The sequence below is a fragment of the Sus scrofa genome, chromosome 6 (assembly GCF_000003025.6).
Source record: "Sus scrofa isolate TJ Tabasco breed Duroc chromosome 6, Sscrofa11.1, whole genome shotgun sequence".
NCBI lineage: Eukaryota > Metazoa > Chordata > Mammalia > Artiodactyla > Suidae > Sus > Sus scrofa.
Genome location: NC_010448.4, coordinates 19,721,241 through 19,747,908, shown reverse-complemented (window position 1 = coordinate 19,747,908; position 26,668 = coordinate 19,721,241). Strand labels below are relative to the sequence as shown.

At 47.9% G+C, this 26,668-nt stretch overlaps 1 long non-coding RNA gene across 1 annotated transcript; it reads left to right on the top strand.

The window, feature by feature from the left end:
* LOC106510488 lies at positions 17,130-19,629 on the top strand. The gene is made up of 3 exons (XR_001309013.2): positions 17,130-17,350; positions 17,494-17,789; positions 19,102-19,629. It is a non-coding gene; the product is annotated as an uncharacterized LOC106510488 (long non-coding RNA).

Here is a 26,668-nt window from a genome sequence, read left to right as displayed (position 1 = left end):
CAAATTATATAGCCTGTCCTTCTATCTGAAAATAGATTCACCCTCGGGGAGTCAGCACCCTGGGAGAGACAGAAACAGCCAAGAGAAAAGACCCCTGAAGCCACCATCCAACCTCTGCCACAAACCTGCAGTGTGACCTCCTCTGGGTAGCTTTCATTCATTCGATGAACATTTAAAAAATTCTATGTGCCAAGCACTGTTCTAGTCACTTTCCAGGCCTCAGGAGTTCCGTCTCTAAGCTGGGAAGAGTAAAACAATCCTTTCAAGGCTGTAAGGAGATTTAGCGGAGGCCTCATAAGCTAATCGCAACCGTATTATCTTAGCCTGCAGGGCTGCCGTAACAAGAAACTTGCTTTCTCACAGTTCTGGAGTTTGGAAGTCCGAGATCAGGGTTTGGTTCCTGTGTGAGGACTCTCTGCCTGGCTGGCGGAAGGCCGCCTTCTCCCTGTGTCCACACAGGGCTTTTCTCTGGTGTGTGTGGAGAGGGAGCCCACGCTGCGAGGTCTCTTCTTACAAGGTCGCTAATCCTCTGGTATCGGGGCACCACTCTTATGACTTCATTGAACCTTAATTATTTCCTTAGAGAAAGTCATCTCCAAATCAGCCACTCTGGAGGTTAGGGCTTCAGCATATGAACTTAGAGGGGACACGTTCACTCCATAACACATCCATTACCGATGTCAACATTTCCTGGATTCCGTATCTGAGCACAGGCTCCTCTAACATTCCTTCAGAAAGAACCTGAGAGTGGCTTTTTTATTTTATCCTTTTTTTTTTTTTGGCTATGCCCTTGGCATGTAGACGTTCCTAAGCCTGGGATCGAACTCGAGCCACAGCAGTAACCCGAGTGTATGGTCAGACCATTCAAGGTAGCTGTTCCCTTGGTCTCTGAACATCCCCTGCTCGACCAGGGCCTGCGTTGCCTACACCCCAGGCACAGGAATGACCTTCCTGCCTACTTGCCAGGGCCCCAGCTCCTTAGAGTTTATCAAAGAGTCGGGGAGGGGCAGGGGGTGTTCCTTGCTGGTTTCCCTGGTAACTCATGAGCCAATCAGACTTAATTCCCCCTATAAGTGGCAATTCCCTCCCCTGCCCATCCCCTGTGAAGACTGCTGCCATGTCCTGCCCACCCGCCGCTGCACACACAGTGGGGACCTGGATTCAGACAGGTAAGCTCCCCCAATCCATTAAACCACTGACGTCTCTGTTGCTGATTCTGGGCTCTTCAATCTTGACACTGAGCAAGCCCAGGGCCTTGTGCTACAGGCTTCAGCCCAACGCCCAAGCCACAGCAGCAGCCACACCAGAGTCCTTAACTGCTAGGCCACCAGTGAAATCCTTATTTTATCCTTTCAGTGGGTATGAGGTGTTGCCATCATAGAGTGCACATGAAATTACAGGTGCTCCATTAAGTTTTAATTTCAGGAGTTCCCATCGTGGCGCAGCAGAAATGAATCCACCTAGGAACCATGAAGTTGCAGGTTCGATCCCTAGCCTTGCTCAGTGGGTTAAGGATTCAGTGTTGCTGTGAGCTGTGGGGTAGGTCGCAGATGTGGCTTGGATCTGGCATTGCTGTTGCTGTGGAGTAGGCTGGCAGCTGTAGCTCCGATTGGACCCCCAGCCTGGGAACCTCCATATGCCGCAGGGCAGCCCTAAAAAAGACAAAAAAAAAAAAAAATTAATTTCAGCTAAATAATGACTGGAGGAGGGTTTTTTTGTTTGTTGGTTGGTTGGTTATTGTTTTTTTTTTTTAAGTGTAATTGTGGCCCATGCAATATTTGGGATAGACTTATACTAAAAAATTATTTGTTTATCCAAAGTTCACATTTACCTAGGTGTCTTGAATTTTATCTGCCAGCTCCACTTGGCAGACACCTACATGGCCCGAACTATGCAGCAAGGGCCATGGCCTCTGCTGCTGACCTTGGCCCTGAGGCGTCTGTCTGGCAGCTCCCAGCTTGGAAAGGCAGGGCTGGGCTCTTGATTGGGTATCTCAGTCCCTCCCTTCTCCAGCGCAGGTCAGGACTGGTGGAGGAGGAGGGAAAGGACCCGTCCCAGTTTGGTAACCATTTGCCAGTGCTTGCTGGGTTTCTAATAGTCGATGTTACTCATTTTCTTCTGAATGCGCATATGAGGTGCTGTGGGTCAGAGCCAGATTTCTTGTCAATTACCTGAAACTAAACAATAAGTGCATTGCCCCCCCTTTCCTCCAGGCCTCACCTCCGGCTGGGGATCAGTTGTCCTGTGCAAGTCACTGGACATCCCACAGGTGAGACACAAGGGAAAACGATGTTTCTTTGCTTAAAAAAAAAGGGGTGGGGGAGGGGAGTGGAGCATAAGCGGTAACTGTCCCCCTCCCTCCCTAAAACTTAAATGGGCCTGAAACCTAAGTCCAGCGCTTTGGCTTGTAAATAGTTTCTCCAGGAGCTAGACAGCCCTCACGTCTCTGCTTTTACTGTCTAATACAGCCTGCCAGTTCCAGAATGTCACCCCTTTCGAAGGAAATACCTAGGGAGACGGTGCTGGAGTCTTTGGGCACCTTGGGGCTTAACCTAGAGACCGAGGCCCAGCTGGAGCGCTTTGACCCTCTCCCTGAGATAAGAGGCACTTTATCGTCCTTTCAGGAAAGCAATTAACCAGGCAAATAGCTGCAGATGTAATTAACATGGTATGTGGAGCATCTCAGGAGGCCGGGGCTTTTCCCGGAGTCCTGAGAAATGCAGGGAAGTTTCTTGTCCTCACGGAGCGTGCTTGTAGACAGCGGATGGTCCGCCCCACCTTTTACCTTTCTGGATTTCTGAATCCTGAAGTGGTTTTGCTCCTTAAAGAAAGGGCAAACAAGAATTTGAAATATTCCCAGACAAGTCCAAAGGAATAATTCAGATCATACTGAAAACTTGCAAATTATCCGCCTAAAATAAGTAAAAAGCTTTTAAAATCAGATTGATCTCACGTCCATGGAGGATATTATTGGATGACTTTTGGCTTTTTTTTTTTTTTCTTTGACTGTGACTGAGGCATGTGGAAGTTCCCCCGCCCGAGACCAGGGACTGAACCTGTGCCACAGCAGTGACCCGAGCCACTGCAGTGATAACACCGGCTCCTAAACTCACAGAGCTATGGGGGAACTCTGACTTTTGGCAGATTTGTAGTAAACAGCACTCTCACAGAAAGAAAGCTGCCAGGAAGGAGTAAGAGCCACGAAAGTTTGGGCCAAAAAAATATTTTGCAAATCTAAATTTGCTTGAGGAGTTCCCACAGTGGCTCAGTGGTTAACAACCTGAATAGCATCCATGAGGACTTGGGTTTGATCCCCGGCTTTGCTCAGTGGGTTAAGGATCCTGAGTTTTGGTGAGCTGTGGTGTAGGTCACATATGCAGCTCAGATCCCGTGTTGCTGTGGCTCTGGCATAGGCTGGTGGCTATAGCTCCAATTGGACCCCTAGCCTGGGAACCTCCATATGCCATGGGTGGGGCTCTAAAAAAAAAAGACAAATAAAAAAATAAATAAATTTGCTTGAAAGGATAGACCTGAGGATGTAGGTAGATCCTTTTAAAAATTAATCCTTAGGATCATGACATGATGACTGTGGAAAAGAAGGTTTTGAAGACTAAAAAAGGAGATTAGAAATTTTGTATGATTCAGATCTGAACTATCCATGGCAATCTGGGGTGATTCTTCCAGACATGAGTAATGACCCTGAAAACAATCACCTGAAACAAAGACTCATGTTTGTTGAATCAGAGCATTTCTCAGGCTTGTTTAGAAAGAAATCAAAGGGCACCCACCCACTTTTAAGAGCAGGACCCTACCGTGCCTGCATGAGACTGCTCATATGAAAGAAAAGAAGTATTTCTCTTAATTTATTAGCCAGCAAGAGACCTCGAGTGACACAGCTAACCACCCGTCCTCGAAGCTATGTTTGCGTGGGGATTTGGAGTTGTTTTCTGACGCTGTTTCTTTTTGCTGTTGGTAGACGATCTACCAGAAGAGGCAATGACTCTTTTAGAAACATGTTAACCAAACGAGGGACAGGACAGCAGGAGAAACTTCACGCGTTTTTCTTTAATGTTCTGCTTCATCACAAATTTTGGTTTCTGCTGAAAGCTTGCTTAAATCTCTTTTTATCCCACGTATTAGTAAGCAGCATATTTGCGGGATCTTCCAAGAACTTTCCTTGTATTGTGCTCAGCTGAGTGTTCTCTTGCTCATCCTTAGCATGGGACTGCTGTCCTTAATTGCCATTAGAATGCTTGAGAATGGTCCCCACAGTGCCTCCTGTGTTGTCACTGGTTCTTTATTGGGTGTTTGACCTTTAGCCTTGATGTTGCTCAGGTTCGATGTTTGCGTGACCTGGATGCCCCTGCTTCATCTCAGCCTTCTCATCCTCGTGTGCCAGCCGTGCCAAGGCCACCTTCTGCTTCCTCTCTGTTGCACGCTGTATCCAGCTATTTCGGCTCTAGATTTATGTTCCCTTTCTTATTATTTTCTAACATTTTAGATTTTTATGGCTATGGAAATTATGTATGCCTGTACCCATACTCCAGTTCTTGTGTCCTTGGAGGTCTGCATTTTATATATATCTGCCCCCCACCCCAGGCACTGAAAGAAGGGCTTTTTGCTTTTCTTCTTTCATTTGAGCCCCAGCCGGGCATTTGTTACTTTCCTTTACTCACATTGTGAAATACATTTTGTTTTTGGTCTTTTTAGGGCCACACCCGTGGCATGTGGAGGTTCCCAGGCTAGGGGGTGAATCAGAGCTACCGCTGCCAGCCTAGCCCACAGCCACAACAACGCCAGATCCGAGCCGCGTCTGCGACTTACACCACAGCTCATGGCAACGCTGGATCCTTAACCCACTGAGCAAGGTCAGGGATCGAACCTGCAACCTCATGGATACTGCTTGGTTTGTTACTGCTGAGCCACAAAGGGAACTCCCTGTGGAATACATTCTTTGAGGTGGTCCATTGTTCTAGAGCTGTGGGACACTCGCCTTTATAATTCCCTTGACATTTTTTTCTCCCCTCCTCCACCAGTTATGTAATTTTGCAAGAATATTGTCTATCTAGAAGCTTGGAACAGCCCATAATTCTGCTCATTTATAATCTGAAGCTTCAGATTCTTCCATTGAAATGGAATCTGACAACATAAAAGCACAAGCAGAATTGGCTACCTCAGCCTACAGCCTTAACTTATAACTGATTCTATGCCTTTGACTTACTAAAGCAAAATATTTTAGTTTAACGGCTTATTTTTTTCTTTCCCTCTCAAATAATTCTACTCTTGCAAGGCTTTATCTCCAGAAGGAATTGAGAAAAAAAAAAAAACCATTAATGTTGTTTATATCGATCTAGACATTGATTTAAATGGCTAGGTAGCAGTTCAGCTGATGCTGGTGAAATAATAGCAAGGGAAAAACCCTTCATCATATGAAGCACGTAATTTGAACAAAATAATTTTTTTGATTGAATTAAACAATTCAATGATCTACTTGAATGCAACTTTCTTTGTTATTAACAAAGCCCAAATGTAATACTAGGTACATCTGGTAAAAACACAAAGCCTGTAAACCAGAAGTGCTTGGACAGCCAGGATCAGACGTGGCATGTTTCAGCTGAGCCTTTGTTGTATGATATCAGCTCGTTGAGTTGACAGGTCCATTAATCAAGGGACACTTACGTGCTGCAAGCTGAAAAGACAGGCTTGAATTGCTGAGTATTCATTACAGGAAAAATAACTCATAAAAACCTCTAAGCAAAGCACACTTAGCAACAAAGAAGAGGTAATGACTGTGACATCTATGATATGCAATTTCCAAATGGAATTTCAGGATGGAAGGAAAAAAAACGGAGGGGGGTGAAAAGTAAGGAACATTTACATTTCAGCATGTGCCAGTTCAGAAGGTAATTGTTCCAATAACCTAATATGGCTTAAGGGACCATGAAATTAATTGCAGGTGATTTCCTTGTTCGGCTTTTACCATGACGCTGATGACTTTGTGGGGCGAATGGACCTTCTCCCCGAAGGGCGTTGGTTACCTGTTTAAGCATTATGAGAATTTACAATTTTTATTTCTGGAATTTTTATTTTATTTTTTCTGGAATATTTATATTATTTTATTTGTTATATATATTTATATATATTTCTGGAATATTTATTTTATTGTTTTCAACTCTGTATGTTTAAAACTCTCTGAATGTGTCAGATCAATGTGGCTGATCTACGTAAGACGTTTCATCCTTTATGTAACTGTATCAGGCATAAAAGAGGTACATCTAGGAGGCTGACAGGTTAAGGTATATATTTGATGGCAGGTAAAATAGAAGAGTCAGGCACAGACCCGCCTCATAAATCCATCACCCATAACTCGCTACATTCTTTTCTGTTGTTAATGCCTGAATCACCTGCACCCAGCAAGGCATTTTCCTTCGAGGCTGTCTCTGAGGCCTACCCATTGGATTCTGATTCCGGTCGTAAAGAGACCAACTCGTTCTCCTTCCGTAGCTTCTGCCTTTTTCAAACACTTATTCCTGGTTAAGAATGTCTTATAACTTCTCACTTTGTGTCTCCATTCTTTTTTTCTGGGGGTGGGGGGAGGTGTCTTTTTTTTAAGGGCTCCGCAAGTGGCATATGGAAGTTCCCAGGCTAGGGATTGCATCGGAGCGGTAGCTGCCGGCCTACACCACAGCCACAGCCAGGCCAGATTCAAGCCACTTCTCTGACCTCCACCACAGCTCATGGCAGTGCCACATCCTTTAACCCACTGAGCGAGGCCAGGGATCAAAGCCGCATCCTCATGGATCCCAGTCAGGTTCTTAACCTGCTAAGCCACAGTGGGAACTCATGTGCCTCTATTCTTTTCCTGAGTTCTTGGATGAGCTTTACGACCCATCATTACTTGGAAATCTTCTTGGGGAGATTGCCCATCTCCATTTACCCTCCTGGGCTTTTGTCTTGTTTCTTTATCTGGGACATTTTCCTTTGTCGTCTCATTTTGTTTAAATTTCTGTGTGTGTTTTTATGAATACCGTGGCTTAGTCATGTTTCTCAACCTTGGAGGAGTGGCTTCTGTAGGGGACATCCTGTGTGTCCCAGCAGGACGTTCCCCTCACACCCCCCCAAGGGCCAGGGACCAGCTGGTCCCAGAGTAGGTTCTGACCTGTTTGCAGACTCAGGTCTACAGGCTGCAGGACCTAGTTTGCTTCCTTCCCTTGTCTGTCCCCCCGGTGGGTGAGAGGCTGGTGCAGGGTTCCTGGTGGGAAGGGCCCCTCTGGTGGGCAGGGGCGTGTCTAGAGGTGGCTGTGGGCTGAGAGAGGCTTTAGGCAGCTTCTCTGTTGATGGGTGGGACGGTGTTCCCTGTGGATTGTTTGGCCTGAAGCATCCCAGCCCTGGAGCCCCCAGGCTGTTGGGTGGGGCCAGCTCTTCTTGTCCCAAGCAAGATGTCAGCCTTCAGATGAACACTTCTGGATATGTTTGCCACCAGCTTTTATGTCCCAAGAGAGAGCTGCAGCCACCCTCCGCCGCCGAGGAGACCCTCCAAGATCAGCAAGTAAGTCGCCCAGGCTCCTATGGAGTCGCTGCTTTTGCGCCGGGACCCCGTGGGAGCGGAGCCTCGTGTTCCCTCTCCAAGGGTGGATTTTTCCGCAGGTCCTGTGGAGCTCCCGTGATCAAGCCCCACTGGCCTTCAAAGCCAAATGCTCTGGGGGCTCCTCCTCCCAATGCCAGACCCCCAGGCAGGGGAGCCTGATGTGGGGCTCAGAACTCTCACTCTCATGGGGGGACTTGTGCAATAGAAGCATTCTCCAGGTTGTGGGTCACCTGGGGGGTATGGGATTGGATTATATCACGAGTGCACCCCCTCCTCCTGGCTCGCGATTTCCTCTTTTCTTTGGGTGTAGACCATCTTTCTTGGTAGGTTCCAGTCTGTTTCACTGATGGCTGTTGAGCAGTTAGTTATGATTTTGGAGATCTTGTGGGTGGAGGAGCGCCCAAGGCCTTTCTACTCTGCCATCTCATCTCTCCCTCGAGCCCAAACACCTCTAGATGATAAGTTTCCCAAGAAGAGTTCCCACCGTGGCGCAGCGGAAATGAATCCAACTGGGAACCATGAGGTTGCGGGGCCTAAGGATGCGGCGTGGCCGTGAGCTGTGGTGCAGGTCACAGATGCGGCTCAGATCAGACGTGGCTGTGGCTGTGGCCCAGGCTGGCGGCTAGAGCTCTGATTCGATCCCTAGCCTTGGAACCTGCATGTGCCGTGGGTGCAAATAAATAAATAAATTTCCCAAGAAAGAAACAATCTGCAGGTGATATGAACTGGCGGCCCCTGTTTCCTCTCTGTCTCTTCGCGGCACATACATTCTTGTCAACGCAAGTGGCCTTATTTTGGGGTTTGGAAAATAAAGGCACTGAAGGGCCGTGTGTGGAAAATAATGGTCCAGCTTCAGTGTCTTACTATGTGCATTTCTGGGCTCATGCAACAATAACCCCTGCACATGTGACGTATGCGTCAACAGTTACCCAGATTCTATCAGACCTCAGTGACGTAGGATGTGTAAGAACAGGTCTATAAAGTCATGTGCACTGCAGATATAGGTTATTATTATTTGGAAATATAATTATGTATTACAGTGGGATCTTCCTTTGGAGATGGCTTAGGTGTAGGACTGCTTTGGTCCCCTCCCCACTCAAGGGCCCTTCTATACTTAAGTGTCTGTAAAATGCCCATCATTTAAAATGTTTGCTTTGCCCAGGAAGTCATCTCAGGATCATGGCCCTGGGGACAGATTAGAGCAAAGACTCAGGGTCCTTCTACTTCAGTATGTATTTAATTAAAAGAATTTTTTTTTTAATGTGTTCAGTTGGTCGGTTGATTCTTGTTTTTGGCAACTAGAGAGTAATTTAGAAATTAAATATCAGGTGAATAAAATTTTTAGGTCAGTACTTTGTTTTTTGTTTTTTTTTCTGTGTGTGGCATATGGAAATTTCCAGGCGAGGGGTCAAATGGGAGCTGCGGCTGCTGTTCTACACCACAGCCATAGCAAAGTGGGATCCAAGCCTTGTCTGTGACCTATTACCTCAGCTCATGGCCATGCCGGATTCTTGACCCACTGAGTGAGGTCAGGGATTGAACCTGCGTGCTCATGGATACTAGATGGATTCGTTACCACTGAGCCACAGTGGGAACTCCAGGTCGGGATGTTTTAATGGAACTTACACGTGCGCATGAGTTAGACACCAGAGTTTTGCTTCTTCTCTCAGAATTGTCCCTAGTATTTTCTGTAGTGTGAATTGTCAATATTTGGGTTTATTTTGAACATTTCTTTTTATACACTGATGAAAGTAAAAAAAGAAATTTTAAAACATACACCTTGTATATAAATACTTTGTGTGGTTTTACTGGGTTATTAGAAGTCTATGTCACAGATGCTTTGCTAGTACCCGTCTTCCCAAGGTAAAAATTTAATTAGGATCACCAGCAGTAAATTGATAAAAGCACAGGCGGGCGCAAGAATTGTTTTGTTGCCATCTTCATGTTTCAGACATCCTAATTGGCTGCTTCACAAGGGTTCTGAGGTTAATTAGTTATTCCATCACCAGGATAAAGGACTTAAGTCACTGAAGTTAGGCCTCCTGATGTAACTTCACAGTTGACCTCATTTCTTGCTGCTTCATAATTAAGCCTGGGCTTTGCTGCTGCCTACCCTCCCCACGGCCCGCCTTTCTGCTCGCTGCTGCTGCTGCTGCGTCTGTCATCACTAGGGGGCGCTACGGCTCGCATTATAGCTGCTGGAGATTCAGGGGACATCGCTGTTGGAGTTGTGAGGGCTGGAACCTGAGAACTGGAAGATCCCTTCAAAGCCAATCTGAGCAGCACTGTTGCTTTACAAACGATGAAACAGAAACTCAGTGAAAATAATTTGTCAGAGTCCAACAGACTTCTGGGCTTCTCCTTCTCCTCCTGTGTGTTAGTAGCTCCCACTGTAACCTCATCACTTGAGAAGGAGCCTGAGAAGGAAAAGAGAGCGGGGAGTTACGGGGTCAGATCTGTTTTGCAAAGAGCACTCCGGCACCCACAGGATAGCATTCACCAGGTACCATTCATTTATTCATTCATTTGTTTATGTCAGAAACAGCTCTCGAATACTTTTTTGCACAGTGCCAGGCACTGGGAATAATTAAAACAAAAATCAGACAAGGAGCCTAGGAATTCACATTCTCTTAGGGAATACAGAAATTCAAAAAAAACCACACCCTAAATCAAAGATGCATTGATAGGGTGATGATAGTACCCTCTGGTCTCTTAGAGGAATGTGCAAACAGCTGCAGGAGGAATTGGAAGATTTCAGTGAGGTAACACGAGAGTCTGAAGGACACAGAGGGTCTTGGAGGCTGGGAAATGGAAGGAAGGGCCTTCAAGGCAGAGACGAGCAGGTGAAGGAGGAGATGATGCTTTGTGGCCGACGCCCCAAGGGCACAGGGCAGAGGGACAGCTGGCAATCCTGGAAGGAAGGGGCTGGACTCTGAAGGCTTCATCTGAGGTGTTACACTCAGGAATTTGCTTTATGTGGTGGGACGGCCCGGGAAGGAGCAGCCCTCAGAGAATGGCCTGGGCAGATCTGCTTTCCAGAAAGAGCAGCCTGGCAGGGGCACGGAGGCCCAGAGGCATGGAAGCCTCGGCGTTGGAGGCTGATGTCGCCGAGCCGAGCTAGTTGGGGGTGGCAGTGGGGGCTGGGAGGGGAAGGCGTGTGGGAGGCAGATTTTAGGAATGGAACCATCAGACTTGTTGAAAAACAGTGACTGGGCCCCGCAACCCATACCCTTGCAGGGGTGTTACAACTCGGGTGCTCGAATTCCTTATAAAGCCTTGAAGAAATGGTTTTAATTAAATGCATATATCACTTGGATAGCATTTCTGAAATTATTCTTACGATGCCGTTAGAAGGCATTCCAAGTTGTAGCACAGAAAAATCCTCCTCGTAGAGCAACCCTCCCACCTGACTTAAAGGGATTATGAACACCCCTCCCCACTCCCCTCCCCCAGATTGAAATTAGGAAGAGAGCAGGCCTCCTGCCACCAGGGCCGTCCTCCTGCTTTACTGCTTCATGCCACTGAGGTTTTCCTTTCATCTGCCCAAATGCTGTTTCCAGCAGATGACTTTTCTCTGGGCTGCCATCACTGATGATGGGTGAGGCCATTACCTCTCTCCTGACCTGTCATCTGTACCAAGACCAGCCTGAAGGGGCCTGCTGTGGGAGGCGGCTGTGCCTTTCTTGGTAGCTGCAAGGCAGACTTGGGGGGGGGTGGGGGGGCTGCTCTGGGTAAGCCCCAAGCTGCCACTTTCCCCTGGAGGGCCTTGTCTTTTTAAAAATTTCCAAGTCCAGGAGTTCCCATTGTGGCGCAGGGGTTAACGAATCCCACTAGGAAACATGAGGTTGCGGGTTCGATCCCTCGCCTTGCTCAGTGGGTTAAGGATCTGGCATTGCCGTGAGCTGTGGTGCAGGTTGCAGACACGGCTCAGATCACGAGTTGCTGTGGCTCCAGCGTAGGCCAGCGGCGACAGCTCCGATTGGACCCCTAGCCTGGGAACCTCCATATGCCGCAGGAGCGGCCCAAGAAATGGCAAAAAAGACAAAAAAAAAAAAAAAAAAAAAAAAATCCAAGTCCAGGAGTTCCCTTCATAGCTCTGCAGTTAATGAATCTGATTAGCATCCATGAGGATGCAGGTTCAATTCCTGGCCTTGCTCAGTGGGTTAGGGATCCCGTGTTTCTGTGAGTTGTGGTGTAGTTTGCAGAGGAGGCTCAGATCTGGCGTTGCTGTGACTGTGGTGTAGGCTGGCAGCTGTAGCTCCAATTCAACCCCTTGCCTGGGAACTTCCATATGCTGTGGGTGTGGCCCTAAAAAGACAAGAAAAAAAAAAATTCAAGTCCGGAATCATCTGATTTTCCTTTGGTCCTCCTCAAGCACTAATAACTTTATTGTTACACTTAAGACCTCTTGGCTCCCCAGATTGAACATTCTGTGAATTGAATCCTGTTTGACATATGTGCCTGGGGGGCCCTAGATGGAGGAAGGTGCAGCAAAGACCTGGGTGGAAGGAGGAGCCTTGAAAAATTTGAAGCATATGATCGTTTCTTTGTTTATATAGGTTTCAGGTTTAGGGTTTTCTTTAAGAGGCAATAAAAGCTCCCATTTATGGAGACTTACCACGTGCCAGGCATTTTTATATTTTGTCTCTAATCCCCTGGGATCTTCCCTTGCCAGGAAAGCTCTGCTCGGCTCTCCTCCTTGGCAGCACCCCCCTGCCCCCCGCACTCTGTGCCAGCACGTGATGGGCCTCCGTGCAGCTCTGCCGTGTTGACTCTCCCCATTACAAGTGAGGCAGCTGCAGCTCGGGTTATGGGCTCTTGCATTATTCACGTGTCCATGTAATAAGCACTTAGTTTAGACAGAGCGCTGAGGGGCGCTGGAGCTGAAAGGGGGGAAGGAGCTGCCGTGTGTGGATCAGAAAAGCTCTCAGGCACCAGCTGCCATGAGGAAGCCCCTCTGCCAGGATTTGTACCCAGAAGCTCATCGTCAGTCTTTGAGACTCTAAACACATCACTGACCAGTTTGCCTACTCCCTGCGCTTGAAAATATTTTACTTGCAGGAAAGGTTTTTTGGGTCACATGCACCATTCTGCCCTCCTGACCCTCGATGCTGCCGTGAACATGGCATGAGTGTCACTGGAAGTGCCCGCTGCTTGGACCACTGTCCTTGCCACTTCCAATGTGCTGTTCCACCACTTCAGAAATCTTTTTTTTTTTTTTTTTTTGCTTTTTAGGGCCACACCTGTGGCATATAGAGGTTCCCAGGCTAGGGGTTGAATTGGAGCTGTAGCCGCTGGGCTGCGCCAGAGCCACAGCAACACGGGATCCGAGCCGCGTCTGCGACCTACACCACAGCTCACGGCAACGCCAGATCCTTAACCCACTGAGCAAGGCCAGGGATCGAACCCGCAACCTCATGGATCCTAGTCTGGTTCATTAACTGCCGAGCCGTGAAGGGAACTCCCAGAAATCTTTTCTCCGTGTGCTTTCTTTTTCTCTTCTCCAGTTGGGCTCAGTGGCGCTTACAGAACAATTATTGCTCCTCGTATGAATGTGCTTTGCGCTGACCCTCCTAAATGTGAATGGGGAGGACGTCTAGTGACGTGTGGAGGCTGGAGCATGTGCATTGATTGTCATCCCTTCTTGAACCCAAATGAAATGAGTGGAAAGGATTAAAAAAGTAAAAACTCATAAGGATGAAAAGAGGAAACAACAGCAGACAAAAGAGGTCAAAGAAGCTGGACTTGGAAACACCTGGCAGAGAGGGGTGGGCTGATGAGTCATCAAACCCAAAACAGAGATCAAGGGAACCCTGAACAATGACAGGTCTGGCCGCCTTTCCCGTTTAGGTCTCAGAATATCGGCATCAGGGATTATACTCAGCCCTGGCAGGAGGTGGGACTATTCGCTTCCAGGGAAATTGACCAGCTCAAGAGAAAGGACCTATGACAGTGACAGTGGAGGCCCTCCTGAAAGGGCCTGGTCCCCACTCTGTCCCCTGTACAGGAAGTCCTCTAATCACAACCTCTTTCCACACAGCAGTTTGCAATCAACTTTGTAATGCCTCATCCTTAAATAGAAACAGAAAGTCAAGAATAATCTAGCAGGAAGTCTAACTGAAACGTGGATACCAAGACCAAACAAACAGGAGAAAAAGAGAGAAAACAGACAATTGAGGCAGCAGAAGAAAGAAAAAAAATGAACTTTATAATTAATGGTTCCAGAGAGATGAGATGCAAATGCATTCTTGAAATGTTATATAATAAAGGAATATTTAAAACTGATAAAAACCTCTGGGGAATTAAAAATATAATGTCAAGGGGGAAATCAGTAGCAGGTCGGAAGATAAAGCTGAGGAAGCTTCTCAGGAGCTAGAACAAAAGTAGATGAAAAAATAAGAAAGGTAGATTCAAATCAGCAGTTCAAAAAAAACAAGAAACAAAAGCAAAAAACCAGACCCAAAGGAATTCCAGAGAGAACTAAGAAAAATAGGAGAGGAGGAAAATAGCAAAGAAATAACCCAAGAATGGAGTTCCTTTTTCAGTGGTTTAAGAACCCCACTGGCATCCATGAGGATGCAGGTTCGATCCCTGGCCTTACTCAGTGGGTTAAGGATCTGGTGCTGCCATGAGCGGTGGTGTAGGCCAAAGATGTGGCTCAGATCTGGCTGTGATGTAAGCCAGCAGCTACAGCTCTGATTCAACCCCTAGCTTCAGGAATTTCCATATGCCATGGGAGCAGCTCTAAAAAATAATTAATTAAAAGAAATAACCCAGAAAATTTGCCACAACGGAAGCACATGAATTTCTAAATTGAACAAATCCTGCTGAGCACCCAGCACTGTGGGTGACAGTCTTTAAGGAGTCACATATCTCAGGTTTGTCCAAGTATTTTCACAGAGCACTTGTTACTCTTAGTAGATATCCACTACTAAGTGGCAGAGGAAAAGTAGTTTCTCTGTCCCTTCATAAAATTTCCTCCTTCAGAAACTTCCCATTACAAACCAGAGGGAACCACTGGAAATGCTTTGAAGCTTAACTCATGCTGAGAAGAATGTTAACCACTCATCCTAAGCGCCTCTACTCAACATCTATTCTAAAAGCAGCGAGTTTATGTCCTCCCCTTCCTAAAAAACTAACTCTGTAGTTTAAAAGATTATACATTTGGAGTTCCCATCGTGGCTCAATGGCTAACAAATCCGACTAGGAACCACGAGGTTGCGGGTTCGATCCCTGGCCTTGCTCAGTGGAAGGTTGTATGCGGGCTCAGGATCAAGCCTGGATTGGTTGCTGTGGCTGTGGTGTAGGCCGCAGCTACAGCTCCAATTAGACCCCTAGCCTGGGAACCTCCCTATGCCATGGGAGTGGCCCTAGAAAAAGGCAAACAGACAAAATAAATAAATAAATAAAATAAAAAAGATTATATACTTTGAAAGGGGGTGGGCAGCGGAGGTTCCCTGGTGGTGCAGTGGGTTAAGGATCTGGCGTTGTCACTGGAGTGGCTCAGGTTACTGCTGTGGCCGGTGTGGGTTTGATTCCTGGCCTGGGAATTTCCACATGCCCTGGGCGTGGTCAAAAAAAATTAAGGACGAATAGTGACTTTCAGATTCTTGGGGAAGTGCCCTTGTGCACCCACTGAGCACTTGACTAAGTGCTTTAAAATAATGCCACCAGGAAGGACAAAATAAGTGCCTTTGCAGACACACACCCATAGCAGTTGATCGAATTGATCTGGTGTAAGTTCTAGTGTCGTTATCAACCAGGTAATTCATCTCAAACTGGTCTGTAAGAAATAAATGGAGGAGTTCCCGTCATGGCGCAGTGGTTAACGAATCCGACTAGGAACCATGAGGTTGCGGGTCGATTCCTGACCCTGCTCAGTGGGTTAACAATCTGGCATTGCCATGAGCTGTGGTGTAGGTTGCAGACGCGGCTCGGATCCCGCGTTGCTGCGGCTCTGGCGTAGGCTGGTGGCTACGCTCCAATTCCACCCCTAGCCTGGGAATCTCCATATGCCTCGGGAGCTGCCCAAGAAATAGCAAAAAAAAAAGACAAAAAAAAAAAAAAAAGAAGAAATAAATGGATAAGTGAAAACTGGGTTTCATTGCTGGGCTTCTTTACAACTTACCCTTTCTACTGAGATCACCGATTACCCAGAAGCTGTTATGGTAAGTACCTTCAGTTGGTTAACCAGGTTTTGCTTCTAACAGTGGGGCCCAATTTCCGACTAATAGCAGGCCAGGTATAAACCTCTAAAGCTTGTTGCTAACCTCTCTGCGAATCCCGTGTACTAAGTGGGTTACTGATCATGACATCAAGGGAAGAATATTGTTAGGATTCTGGGGTTAATGTTCCATTGAGGGGAGAAGAGAGAGTGGAAGTTCAATCACTGTAGGAATTTTCTCGCAAAGCTTGGTTTTATGTGATTATTTCCCTGTTGAAAATGAAGCAAGGGTTTGAGGTCCTTGCCTTCAGAGAATCTAAATGCTTGAGATTTTTTTTCTTCTAATAGGAACACCTTGAAAAAGTATGGAAACCTCTGCAGTTTTTCTTTAAGCCCCGCTGAGAGAAACACAAGCAGAAAGTCCTAAGTCACAGTAAATCTTTTTGTCAAACACACGATGTGCTCTTCCTTGGGCTTCTGTTTAGAGACGCTTCAGAGGTCGGTACACAGAACTGAAAATGAGATTCGTGAGGCATCTTAACGCTGGTCCTGAGTTTCAGCTCTCTGTGCAGTCCTCCTTCCACAGTCGAATCACTCCTGTTCCCTTCCAGCTTCATGCTAAAGAGAACGATGACCAAATAACAGCTGTTCTGGGCCACCTCTTCCTTCCTTCCCAAGGGCATCATGATAACAACCGGACACCCGCCTGGGTCATATGGGTTTACGGTTTTAGTAGACACCTCAAGATACCTGGTGATTTCAGAGCATTTGATGTAAAGTAATGACTTAATAAAGCTTAAAAAATGTTTCTTAAAAATTTCAATTAGGAGTTCCCGTTGGGGTGCAGCGGAAACAAATCTGACTGGTATCCATGAGGATTCGGGTTCAATCCCTGGCCTCGATCAGTGGGTGAAGGATCCAGCGTTGCTATGAGCGGTGCTATAGGTTGCAGACGTGGCTCGGATCTGGCGTTGCTATGGCTGTGGTGTAGGTCAGTGACGACAGCTGCAATGCGACCCCTAGCCTGGGAACCTCCATATGCCACGGGTGTGGGCCTAAAAAAAAAAAAATAATAAAAATAATAAAAATTTAAATTAACAACAAAGATATCCCAACAATAATTTTTCAGAGTATTAACAAATTGTTTTTCAAAGGACTCTTCTGGCATCGGGACTTAATTGAAAAGTGTATACTTTTGAACAATAAGGTGATGAAAAATGTCTTTTTCCCCTCCTTTCCACAGTGGTTTATACAGGATATGGAACATAGTTCTGTATGAGCACAGTAAGACCTGTTGCTTATCCATTTTCTGTATAAAATAGCTTGCGTCTGCTAATCCCCAACTCCTAAGCTATCACCATCCCCCACCCTGAAAAAGACATCTTAATTGTCTCTTATTCACCCATATCACCTGCCCATCTCCTTCCAGCACTCACCTGCCCTGCTTATAACAGCAAATCGGGCAGCCCTGTGTGTGTTTGACCTGCCTGGACTTCGTTTGTTATCACAAAGGAAAACAAGCTCCTTTTTATGGGTCATTTCTTTGTTTTGCTCAGAAAAGGGTTACCCCGGGCCAGAGTCGAGGTCACAAAATTTATGTAAGTAGAAGGTGTCTTAAAACCTAACACCTGAGTGATTGCTTGGGGAAGGAAATTGGACCTGTTGGAATGGAACACATGCAGACCGGTGGTGCGGCTTTGAACCAACCATTTGCTAATCTGCTTTTCTCCTTAACACCCAGATGGAGAGGGAGAGAGAGGAGGCAGGACGGGCTGTGACCGGATTCTTTAGAGAGTCGGGGCCAGGATGGATCGGACAAGAATTTGCATTTGTGTGGGGTGAGCGGTGCCATCCCCTCTCTCGGCCTGGGGGGTGAGGTATGCTGGCAGAACCCTGACACCCCAGCATCTTAGAGAAGCTGCTTCTCTTGGGCGCACTCTCTGTCCTTCGCTTCCTTCAGCAATCGCGATTTTTATTTAGAAAGCTGAGTGCCTGCAAGAGCCAGTGCTGAGATTGGAGGCAGCTGAACGGCCACAGGTAGGGAAAGAGGCATCCTACAGCTCCATCTGCTTCTCTCTGCCTGATTTCAGGTCACCCTGCTCTCAGGGCAGCTGAGGACCCGTGGGTGGGCGTCCTCTAGGCCCCTCCCTCCCTGGCAGGGATGGAACTCCCCCTCCACCCAGCCTCCCTTCTCTGTTGGGGTGGGGTAGGCATTAGGCTTAGAGGCTGCGGGAGGTGCCTACTGGTCCCTGTAGCCCCGCCCCGACTCCCTTTTACCATCTCACCTCCCAGAGGGGCAGAACATCCCAAAAGTTTCCTCTGTTCTCTTTCTCATCTCTGTTTGGCAGGAATTCCTTGCCTCGCGGGGCCTCCCCTTCGTTTCACCAAACTTTCCTGAACCCCTTGCATGTGCCAGCCTCCTACAGCTGCCTGCCATTTACTGGCAAACGAAGCTGAGAAGGAGCTTCCGTGTGTAGGACTTACTCCCACTCACAGGGGAAAATCGATTAGGAGCCCTAGGCACAGCCGATCAGGGCGTCATTAGCAGGTCGGGGGGTTAGGTGCTGGGAAGGAGAAAAAAGCACCCAGAGCAGGTAAGGGATGCCAGGGGAGCTGGGGGGGGGGGGCAGAGGGGAAGGGGAGGGATGGGCTGTCATCTTCAGGGAGGTCCTGGTGAGCCTCCTTGAGGGAAAAACATCTGAGCAGCTGTGAAGGCCGGGAGGGAGGAAGCCATGTAGATAATTTCCATGGAGAAAGAGGAAGCAGCCTGTGCAAAGGCCCGGGGGTGCCTGGCGGATTGCAGGAGCAGGCTGGAGGAGTGGGGAGTAGTGAGAGCCCTCGAGGGTCCCTGGAAGATGTGGCTGTTACCTGGAGCCCTATGGGAGCCACCAAAGGCTCTGAGCCAGAGAGTCACCTGATTTGACTTTGATCTGCAACAGGATTGACCGCTCCACTCTGATGCTGAGTTGAGACGTGTTAGTAGCGAATTAAGGGCTGGAGCTGGGAGACCGGTCAGAGCCTACTGCACCATCCCCCATAGAGAGGGTGGGCGCAGAAGAGGCGGGGAGAAGGGATCGGATTCTTGGTGATATTTAAAGATGGAACTGCCAGGGGTTGTGACTGAGAGGCTGTGGGGTGTGAAAAAGAGTGAGAGCCCAAGACACCTGCAGTTTCCCCTCGAGGCGAGGGAAGGAGGCACTTGTTATCAGCTGGGAAGGGAAGACTGGGGCGGGGGGAGCAGAACTGGGGTGGGGGGATGAAATCTAAGGTTCAGTTTCGGACAGCTTGTTCCCACTTGAATATCGGATGCTTAATTTATTTCATTTTTGCCCCCACCGCCCCCCTCTAGAATTCTGATCCTTTTCAAGACGGAATGAGCCACAGAGGAGAAACACTGGGTAGAAACCTCAACGGGTGATATTTTAAGGCCCCCTGCTTGTGACCTGGGCCATCTTCCTGGAAGCTGAGGAGCCTGTCCTCAAAGGCTTGTAACCGCTGGCCTAAAGACTGAATGCCTGCCTTGTTCTCCACCAAAGCCACTGCTAGAAATTGGTGAACCAAGCAGAAAATTCCAGGGCATAGACTATTGCAGGGGCTCCCGTTTGGAAGACTCTGCTCACACAGCTGGACAGAGTGAGCCAGGCCGGGAGGCATCATGTTCACGGTTCCAGCCCTGGTGTTACTGAGCTCCCACAGCTGGGCCCTGCGGAGGGGCTGGAGGGGACTGTGGGAGAGAGACCCCAGCACAGGCGAAAAGGAGGCCCCTGGCTGGCACTGGCCTGGCCCCTGCACCTCCAACAGAGCTGTTCTTGCCAAACTCCAAGCCCCCTCCCCAGGAGGCGTCCTGGTCTCGGCGATAATGGCATGACCATGGCTTACAGGTAAGGAGCAGAGGGAACGGACCTTGCCTATTAGGTCACGTTGCTTCTAGATAAAGGAAAACCCCCCCTTCTCCAGGATGGAATATTCTGGAGAAGGGGTTGTTCCTTCAAGTCATGCATGTCTGGGAGTTCCCGTTGTGACTCAGCGGGCTAAGAACCTGACTAGTATCCAGGAGGATGTGGGTTCGATCCCTGGCCTCCCTCAGTGGGTTAAGGATCTGGTGTTGTTGTGAGCTGCAGTGTAGGTTTCAGACGTGGCTCAGATCCCGCATTGCTGTGGCTGTGACTGTGGCTGTGGCATAGGCCGGCAGCTGTAGCTCCTATTTGACCCCCAACCTGGGAGCTTCCATATGCCACAGGTGTAGCCCTGAAAAAAAAAAAAAAAAAAATCTCAGAGTTCCCGTCGTGACTCAGCAGAAAAGAACCTGACTGGCATCCATGAAGACGCAGGTTTGATCCCTGACCTCACTCAGTGGGTTAAACATCCAGCATTGCTGTGTGCTGTGGTGTGGGTCAAAGACATGTTTTGGATCTGATGTGGCTGTGGCATAGACTAGTGGCTACAGCTCTGATTTGACACCAAGCCTGGGAACCTCTATATGCTGTGGGTGCAGCCCTAAAAAAAAAAAACGAAAAAAAAAACTCTTTGCATGTGAGATAATGTATCTGAAATTCTCATAGCTTCTTGCACACAGTAGGTGCTCCATGATATGTATTTAGAAGAATTTGAGTACAGTTGTGTGGCTTGGTGTTAGCATCCTGGTTCTACCCCATGCTGGCTGAGTGACCTTGGACAAGTCACAAAATCTCCCCTAAACCTCATTTTTTGGACTCCTGAAGATGGGAATAATGGGCTAGCTTTCACTGGGTTGTCACGAGGTTAAAAAGAGATGGTCAAGGTGAAAGAATTGAATCAATGCTCACATTTTTCGTGCTCAACTGTTTTACTGAATTGAGTTACGAGATGAAATTGGCGAATTCGTATCAATTGCTGCATTGTGTATTGGTCTTGCTGCTGTTCTCATTGTTGATAAAATGGCAGCGCCTGGGATGAGGGCTGATTAGTTTCTGAGTGATTCTCGATCTGCCGCCCTGGGTTGCGTTAATTATTCACAAATTCATTATCTAGCAGGACCTGATGATTGATTCACTCACTCGATAAATATGTATTGAATGTTTGCTCTGTACCAGGGCCTGTTCCAGGCTGTGAACAGGCCGATAGGATTCTCTAACTCGGAGCTGGCATTCCTGGTAGGGGAAGTGGGCAGAAAACAAGGTGATTTCAGATGGTGATAAGAACCATAAGGAGAATAAAGCAGAGAAGGCAGGTGATGAGAGGATGGGGGGTGGTCAGAAAAGGCCTCTTGGAGGAAGTGAAACTGATGACACTTGCGACTCGAACCCAGCCGGAAGCCAGACTGGGACTTGAACCCATGATTTTTTTAGTTAGAATCACTCACCTGGTGTTGGGACTTACTGAGGCGCAGGTTTTTTGTGTCTCAGTGCAGAAGGAATTCAATAAGAGACAAAGTGATAGGCAAGAAATAGATTAAATAGGATGGGAATTCCTGCTGTGGCTCACTGGGTTAAGAACCTGACTGGTGTTCATGAGGATGCAAGGTTGATCCTTGGCCCCCGCTCAGTGGGTTAAGGATCTGGCATTGCTGTGAGCTGCAGTGTAGGTTGCAGACGTGGCTCGCATTCCATGTTGCTGTGGCGTAGGCCAGCGGCTGCAGCTCTGATTCAACTCCTAGCCTAAGACCTTCCATAAAAAGAAAAAAAAGGAAAGAAAAAAAAAAAAAGCGTGCTTGTGAGTGATACAAGCCGGCGGGCCAAGAAGCTCTTCCCCAAGCAGTGGATGGGCTACATTTTTATAATTTTTATAAAAGTGGGGAGTGGGAAGTTCCCTTCATGGCGCAGAGGTTAACGAATCCAGCTAGTAACCGTGAGGTTGTGGGTTCAATCCCTGGCCTCGCTCAGTGGGTTAAGGATCTGGTGTTGCTGTGAGCTGGGGTGTAGGTTGCAGAAGTGGCTTGGATCCCACATTGCTGTGGCTCTGGCGTAGGCTGGCGGCTACAGCTCTGATTCGACCCCTAGCCTGGGAACCTCCATATGCTGCGGGAAGCGCCCTAGAAAAGGCAAAAAGACCAAAAAAAAAAAAAAAAAGTGGGGAGTGGGAAAAAACTGCCTTCTTCCTTGTTCTTCGAGCAGATGTCAGGCTTACCTCACTAGCTTCTTTTTCATATTGGGTAAGAGAGTATTTGACACTCTCAGGTCAAACAAGGACGGTCATGGTGCTTCTGCAAAGCAGCAGAAGGATGCCACCCTGCACAAGATAGGTGAAGAGTCAGCTCGCGTTCCTGCGTAGTGAGGGTCTCCTCCTCTGGAATAGCATCGTTCTCTAAACTCCTGTCCTTGGTCCTAAGATCATTATCGTGCCGACCTTGAATGCAGGCCTCATTCATTTCATCTTTCCCTGAATGACCTGAGGCCTACCTTGTGCTTTCATGGAGGGCTTTAGAGTTAAGCAAGCCGGCTCCGTTCTGATGGCTTTCTTGAGCAGTATTACGGTACCGGGGTCTCCCAGAGTTCCCTCGGTTCCCCTCTCTATCTGTGGTCCTCTACTGGGACTTCTACGACCACCTGTGTGATTCTCCTGCTCTCTCCCTATCAGAGGTGACATCCTTAAAGACCTGAGGATGGACGGGAGGCAGCCTTGAGAGATGAGGACGTGGGGTGGGTGTACATGGAGGCGGGCATGGGGAGTCCAGACAGGGGCACACCCAGAACAAAGACCCTGAGATGGGAGAGGGCCTGGCAGCCACGGTGGCAGACCGAGGCGGGTTGGTGGCTGAAGAGCAGAGGGCAACTTGCATTAGAGAAACTGCATTAGAGGACTCCGTGGGCCGTGGTAAGGAATTGGGGTTTGTTTTCATGGAATGGGAAGCCCTCGGAGGGGGGACCTCTTCCCCCGGGTGTTGTTTGGATGGCTCTCCTGCCTCCTCCAGGTCTCTCTCTGCCCCTTTCCGTGACCATGCTTCGGAAAATCGCAACCCTCTGTTCAGAGGGCTGGAATGGGAGTTCCCAGGGGTGCCGCGGGTTAAGGATCCGATGACGTCACTGCTGTAGCTTGAGTTGCTGCTGTGGTATGGGTTCCATCTGACCTGGAAATTTCTACCTGCCATGGGTGTGGCCAAAATAATAAATACAATAAAGGGCTGGACCTCACCTACTCCATGTGCTCCTTTCCTGGGTTTTTGTTTTTGTTTTTTTCATAGCTCGCCTTCTCCTCTAGCACACTCTCCTTTCCCTCTTTAATTTTGTCTGTTGTCCCCTAAGAATGCAATGTCTAGCAAGGTCTAGAAAGTGCTAGAACAGCACTGGCCCAGAGTGAGTGTGCAGCTCTTGAATGCAAAGACTGAATAAAGGGACGCGTTGTAGGTTCTGGTTTTACAAGGTTCCTCTGGCTGCAGCGTGGAGGGGACACTGGGGGACATGGGGAGCCTGGCGAGATGGCTTCCTAGGTCTCCAGGGTGAGGTTGTGGGAGCTGGTTTGACATTGTCTTGTGCGTGGGGTCTGCTAGACTTGCTAATGGCTGGGCTGAGGATTTGCAGAATGAAAGGACTTGCTGTAGGATTTTGACTTGAGCGACAAGCCGGTTATGGAGGAGGGGGCAGGGCTGCAGGGAGGGGACAATTTAGTTGGGAGCCAACTTGAAGAGTCTGTTAGACAGCAGAGTGGTGTTGTTGATGGCAAAAAGATGGTGATGAAAAAGAAAGTGCTTAAAATAGTACAGAAACTGTCACATTGACAAATAGTGTGTTGCTCAAATATCTTGGAATTTTAGATCTGGAAAAAAAAAAACCCGAAACTTAGATCTGAGTTAGTTTGGATAAATAAAACCTGACACTTTTTTACATTCAAGTATAAAGCATCAAATATAATATTAGCCAGAATGCCTATATTTTTAAGTCATAGGAAGTACTTTAAATTAAATGTCAATGGGGAATTCCCGTTGTGGCCTAGTGGGTTAAGAACCTGACTAGTATCATGGGTTTGATTCCTGGCCTCGCTCAGTGGGTTAGGAATCCCACATTGCCGTGAGCTCTGGGTGTAGGCTGCAGATGCAACTCAGATCTGGCGTTGCTGTGGCTGTGGTGTAGGCTGACAGCTTTAACTCTGATTTGACCCCTAGACCAAGAACTTCCATTGCCACAGGTATGGCCCTACAAAAGTAAAAAAAAAATTAAATTTCAATGGCATTAAATTTTTTTTTTTTTTTTTGGTCTTTTCTAGGGCCGCTCCCGTGCCATATGGAGGTTCCCAGGCTAGAGGTCCAATCAGAGCTGTAGCCCATTGACCTACACCACAGCTCAGGGCAACGCCAGATCCCCAACCCACTGAGCGAGGCCAGGGATGGAACCCGCAACCTCATGGTTCCTAGTTGGATTCGTTAACCACTGAGCCACAATGGGAACTCCTCAAAGGCATTAAAATTAAATGAAAGGAGAAAAAAGGAAAAGAATGACCATGGGGGAGGTCTCCAATTTATAGGATTTTTTTTTTCCAGCCTTTTAGTTACAGAGACAATTACAAATAATCTTTAATATTTTGGGGAACAGTACCACCTAAAATAAGAGACATTTCCCAAAATGCTGTTCTCAGGTTTTAGGAAGATGCCCCTGATTTTGTTCTCTGCATGGGACTCTTCAGGCCTCCTGCACCCATGCAGGGGCCATTCCAGCCACGTCACGTTCTACCTGGAGTTTCATACGTCTCATGCAGGAGTGCCTTTTTGTTGTTTGGTTTTCACACTCCCGGAGACACAATACATTATCCAGAATGCGATTTGTGATAACTAGAAGGTGTAGGAATGGTTCAGGAAGCAAAGATGACAATGCAAACCCTGGGGGAAAAAATGGATTAAGCAAAGCTGTGCCGCAGTCTAACCTTATGTGCTTCTTGAAAGCATTTTGCTTTTTGGAAAATGGAAGCTACAGCACCATAGCAATTTCAGCCCATTCTTTCCTCGTGGAGAAGTCATAAAAGCAATATTTTCCACTTAAAGATTTTCCTGCCCCCACGAAAAGGATGTGCTGACAGCTCATATTTTCCCACGTGGAGCCGTGCTTTCCGAATGCAGTCTTGTCTACGAATGCTTGGTAACAAATACACATGAAGCCGCGCCTTTGAGAGAAATTGCTGCAGACAAGCTCGGGCAGGGCTGTAACCAGGTGGCCATGTCGGGAACTCGATGTGTTTAGTATTCTGTGTGTGTCGAGGCTTTGAAGACTGAGCCAGGGCTGCCTCTAGGATTGCAATACAGCTTGCAAGGCACACGGATGCTGAATCTCAAGGCTGCTTGGAGGAGGTTTGTGGCTAAAACGTAAGCTGCTCTTAAAGGGAAATCTGAGTATAATTCCATCCTGGATCACGGAGCCCCCACCCCCACTTGCTTGGTCTTTGTCCTCTGGAGGCAGATTTGCTGGCAAGGCCCGAATTGGTGCAGAAAACAACCATTCTTTGAGGGAAAAAAAAAAAAAAAAGAAGAAGACCCTGCTCTGTGGATGGATTTTTAAGCTGTGATCTGCTGTCTCCACACCTCATTTTTTTCTCCAATCCCTCCTGCTTGATCCCGGTTCAGCAAGCCAGTGTGGGACAGCCAGCAGGAGTCAGTGGACTTGGGTCCGAGCCAGGCTCTGCCATGGCCGCCCTGCAGGATCCTCAGCCTGAGTCTCGTTGTCCTGTGCATGCCGAGGTGGAATATGGGGATGTTGTCATCTCTGCCTCTTTGAACACAGTAACGGCGCCCCATAGGGCACAGAGGCTCGGTGACAACGTTCCAAGACCCCAGTTCCAAAGCCTTACCTGGGGGTAGTGCCACACCCCAGCTGTGAACACTGACAGTGGCAAATGGGCACACCCTCCTCCTCACACATCCCTGGGGACACGTGTCTGCCCACACCTGCCCAGAACAAATACTGGGAAAATGAAAATGTCAATTAAGTGGTTGCCATGGCAACCTGAGCTCCGGTTTGCGGCTACGTTTGCAGTGTTGTGATTGTTTGTCTCCCGTGGAGTTGATGGAATCCCTCAGTCATTGCCTCCTTCCCCAACTGTCACCCTTGCAACATACACACACACACACAAGTATTCACATACTCTACACACTGTTAGTCTTTGTAAAGACGAACTGATCAGATGATGCATCTTTAAAAGGCTGAGATGAAAGTCAGGAAAATCATTTTGGAGCAAGAGGGCATGTTTTTGTGCCTTTATTGGGGCACATCCATGAGAGAGTTTTCAGCCGGACTCCAGAAAAACGCTGCTATTAAAATTCCCTTTTTGACATTGCCTGAGCTCTTCAACTTCTTGAGTGGGAGGTTTAGCTCTTCATCAAGAGAAAATAATGCTCTTAGCCCCACGGGGGGAGGGGAGGAGAGGGTGATAAAGGCTGACGAGAAAATGCGTGCAACCTTTGCGTTCCCCTAAGCAGTGACCTGCACACCAGTTGTGGCTTAGCTTCACTCTGGAATCCAGTGAGGTCTAGCTGAGGACCAGGGGTCTGGAGACAGGTGCCTGGCTTAGAATGGAGTTGTATTAGCTACGAAACTGTGAATGAGTCACTTAATCCCTCTGTTAGTCTCCGAAACGGGGGCTGATGAGTGCTGCCTCAGCAGGATATTCTGATAATTAAATGAAATGCCATAGAAATCGCTGGCGTGTTTGTTAAATACCCAGGAGACAACAGCTCTTATTCTATTCCTTTTGGTCACTTCTGGAAATCCACAGAAGCTCAGTTGTCATCCACAGAAGATAAGTGCCTTGACTTCCCATAGATGTGTCTTTGCTGCTTTTTGGAAGGTCTTCCAGCTTCTTTGTTCAGAGCAGGTTGGGATGCAATAAACATTCGAGGAGTTCCCATTGTGGCTCAGCAGAACGACGAGTTCCCACGAGTATCCATGAGGACACAAGTTGGATCCCGGGCTTTGCTCACTGGGTTTAAGGATCCAGCATCACCATGACTCTGGTGT